Source organism: Cibotium barometz, chromosome 8 (assembly GCF_041138505.1).
Source record: "Cibotium barometz isolate CiBa-2024 chromosome 8, ASM4113850v1, whole genome shotgun sequence".
In the NCBI taxonomy this organism is placed as follows: domain Eukaryota; kingdom Viridiplantae; phylum Streptophyta; class Polypodiopsida; order Cyatheales; family Cibotiaceae; genus Cibotium; species Cibotium barometz.
In genome coordinates, this window is record NC_141053.1 from 44,445,700 (window position 1) to 44,449,664 (window position 3,965).

General features: G+C 42.3%; 1 non-coding gene across 1 annotated transcript; it reads right to left on the reverse strand.

The window, feature by feature from the left end:
• Positions 1-818: 818 nt before the first annotated feature.
• LOC147636312 (U5 spliceosomal RNA) lies at positions 819-941 on the reverse strand. The gene has a single exon (XR_015266563.1). It is a non-coding gene; the product is annotated as a U5 spliceosomal RNA (small nuclear RNA).
• Between the last annotated feature and the right edge of the window lie 3,024 nt (positions 942-3,965).

Genomic DNA, 3,965 nt, shown 5'->3' on the forward strand with positions numbered 1-3,965 from the left:
TCCGAACCCGCTGAAAGAGCCTCGAGGAGCAGCACATGTAAACGAGAAACACACGAGCGGAAAAAGAAGAGGGCAGCAGCAAGCCAGAGGACTAAGGTTCTTCTAGCCCTAGTTCTCAGTGCATCTCCATTCCAGTCAATCCGCTCTGCCATGGGTAAAGTTGCTGTGGCCACCATAAGAAAATGAGGAGAGACCGCTGCTAAGCGACGAAGCACCTACCTGTGTCTGGGAGTAGGGAACCTTGCCTCTCTCAACTGTGCAATCAGACATAGGCTGCAAGAGAGCTCACTCGATCTAAGGTGGTAAAGTGTGTTTCTGCCAGGGCCATGCGGCTAGCCATTCCTCTGCTTCTTCTTCTTCTTCTTCTTCTAGGTCGATGATGTTGGTGAAGCTTTGGCTCCTTCTTGAGGATCCAAAAGACAGCCTTCGTCTCCTAGGACCCCCTGAGCCATCGATGGTGTGGTGCTGCCCATCCTTTCTCACAACAACCACATCGATGCTGTCTCAACCACGGCTTGTGCAGGCCTTCGTGCAATGAGGGCGTTGTCACGAAAGTGGACATACAAACCAGTGTGCTCATGTTGTGGCGGCCTGGTGGGCATCCAATCCAGGTCCATGGAGGTCCCCCATGTCCTTGACGACGGCCCGAACTAACCACCCATGGCGATGGCGCAGAACCTGCACAGTCAGGAGGACGAGAGCGACGGAAACAAACGAACAGAGCGTTACCTCTCACCTGCGAGAGCCGAGCGAGCGAGCGAGCGGAAGACACAGACGGAGACCTTGTTGTTGTTTTGGACGTACGTTTGGGGAGGAGCTCCTCTCCCTGGAGAGAGCAGCCCGCTGCAAAAATTGGGATATGGTGCTTGTGTTGGGCCGAGCACACGGTATTCTTTAGTAAAAGGCGAAAGAATAGTTCGCTTTGTGCTCAACCCGCACCTTCCGTGAGAGGAAGGGGAACCAACCAGGAGCCTTTATACCCTCCACGGGGACCTCCCTCTTGCGCTGGGGAACCAATGTGGGATAAGTGGTGCAAGGATGGTTGAGTAGACGCTTTTGTAGATCTTGGGAGCCATTTATTACTATAAAGCCTTTTTTGTTTTAGTAGTTTGCTAACACATCTGATTTAGAGAGAAGAACTCAAGGCCATGCATCGGCCCTAACATTAACTCAACCTTGAATTTCCAAGTTTGAAGTTTGAGCATGGGCTCATATGAGAGGCCTTCTATGCAAGAAGCTTGGCATGATGCGAATGCAAGGATGGTTAAGTAGCCTATCTTACTAGAACCAGTTATATAGAGTTAAGAAGTTAGACAATTTTGTGGATATCGGGATTCTCGCCAAGCCATTATAAAGCCTTTTTGTTTTAGTTTGCTAACTCAACTGGTAGGGAGAACTCAACCACGCATCAGCTTCAGCCTTCAATTGCTCTCCTCTTATATACTATCTTCTTCGATGAAGCTTCTCTCGGAATGCCTCTTGTTTGTGAATCGAGCCTTCGGTTGCTCTCCTCTTATATATCATCTTAGCTTGGGAAATAAAAGGGTTTCTCTTCGAATTGAGGTTTCAGTTTAGTGTCCTTAATATTTTCTCTCTTCCTTCTAATAATTACTCTTGTACAAGAGTTGCCAGCAAATTATAGTTACGTAAATAAACCCTAAACCTTCGTCATTACAATTACAATCATAGTAAAGGCTACTGCTCACATATGCATAAGGGTTGTTTGGGAACTCACCATTAGTCCGCATAGAATGCGGCTAACCACAACGAGCTGATCTATCGCTTCCCTCGGCATTGTCATGCCACTAAGGGCTCAATCACCCCAACAGTAGAGACCGAGCAGAGCTATATAGAGATTTACTCCACCTTGCCTACTATGCCTCCTTATATGAATCTAATAAAAAGTTATGGGAAGCTGTGAGAAGCTCATTCATTACGTCTCCCTCTTATTCATATGCTCGGACTTTAAGTGCTTACATAAGTAGGCCACATATGCCTCCGTACGTATATGTGCCTCGTCATGCATCTCGTAAAGTAGAGCAGGTGCATCACTAGCCTACTTGGCAGTATTACATGTGCCTCCTTACACACATGAGCCTCGTCACGCACCTCGTAAAGCAGAGCAAGTGCATCCCTAGCCTACTTGTTGAGCAGTATTACATGAGCGAATAGGACGAATAATGTTCCTTTTTATGAAAAGTGCCACCAATGCATGTTCCTATGCATCCTTGCCATCCCACCTCGCTTGTTCCACATTGAGAGGTGCGGAGACACATGCCACAATTACATTTGAACTAGTATCACCATTTGAATTACCTGTAATATCCTATGCTAGCGAGGTAGGGCATTCCCTGATGCTTGTAACAACATTCGAAAGCCCATTGGCAAATCAATACATGATACATCATTCGAAAGCCCTTTGGAAAATCCATACATGCTGATGAAGTTGATGATAAGCTCAAGATGCAATGTCAATGATGACCATGTAACACTTATGACACATGCACACAATGGTTACACACTAACCTAAAATTGAACAAAGCCAATTCAAACTGACAATCCCCTAGGATGTCATGGAAACTTACAACATGCAAATGGGCCCCAAAACATGCCTACCAACGCTGGAACAATGAAGCATATTCAAGATAATAGTCATTGAGTTTACTCAACTAGCCCATTGAAAATTGGGGGGGGACATCAATCACCCATTACATGGTACATTTTTGTTATTTTCAAGTTGTTATAATCTATATGTATTTATAATATGTATTTATATACACTCATGCAATTTCTTGTTTCCAACATATTATTTACGCTCATGGATCACATTACTTAGAAAAGTATAGTTCCCTCGACATGTGGAGCACCCAAGGGATGGAGAAGTCACATTATAGGGCAAAGAGAATCTATTTCAAGAACACTCGTCTCACAGTGGAGGGTGACATGAACAAATTACCTCATTGAAATGTTGATTTGGTTTTTTCGTTACACAATGTGGAGTACCCAAGGGATTGGTTTTTTCGATACACACTTCTTGTAAAAGAAATCCTAGACTATCGTGTGCAAAGGCTTGCCTTGGGAGCTTTACGAGAAGCTACAGAAGCTTTTTTGGTAACCTTTTTTGAGGATGCAAACCTCTGTGCTATCCACACGAAGAGGGTTACTATAATGACGAAGGATCTTAAATCAGCTAGACTTTTGCATTGCCAAGACTTGTAATCAACAGTGCTACTATGTAAGAATTTATCTTTATCAATAGAAAGCTCAACTTTTTTTGTCTTGTCTCATTTTAAGGTTATATAGTCATGGATTTTTGTTTGGAACACATTTTGAAATATGTAAGTTTGAAATATATTTTATTAATGTACCATGTGTAAAATTGAACTAGACTGCACCAATTTTCTCACAGTAAGTTATAAAACACATAAGTGCAATTTTTTGTAAATTCTTCTAAAGAGTTTATAGATTTATAAAAATTATATATTCAATTGAATTACAAAATTGAATTCTGAATTTGTAACAAAACTTTTCAGAAAAAATAGAAATTTTTTTCAAAGAATCCAAAACATTTTTTTAACCCTTTGTAGGTCTTACAAGCTTGCATTTTGTACTTCCTCAAATTGAGTAGTAGGTGTTCTCGAACGTCTACTATGCTCCATTCTTTGCTAGCGTTAAAGGTTAATGGTGCTATTGGGTAGTTTGATCGGTAGTTCTATGGGTGAATTTGCACCCTCAGATGACTGCAATGGTATCCACTCCCCCTTTTTCTTCATCCATCGCTTGTAAAAGAATCAGATGTATAAATTTGAGCGTGCTTTCAAGTATTGAAGTGTGATACTTAAAATCACAACTCTGCAAGAATATACATCTCCCTTATGCACCCCTTTCACTATATCCCATACATTTCCAAATAAACCATTCATATGCAATTTCTTGCAAATGAACATTGCTGGAGTGGCTTGTGG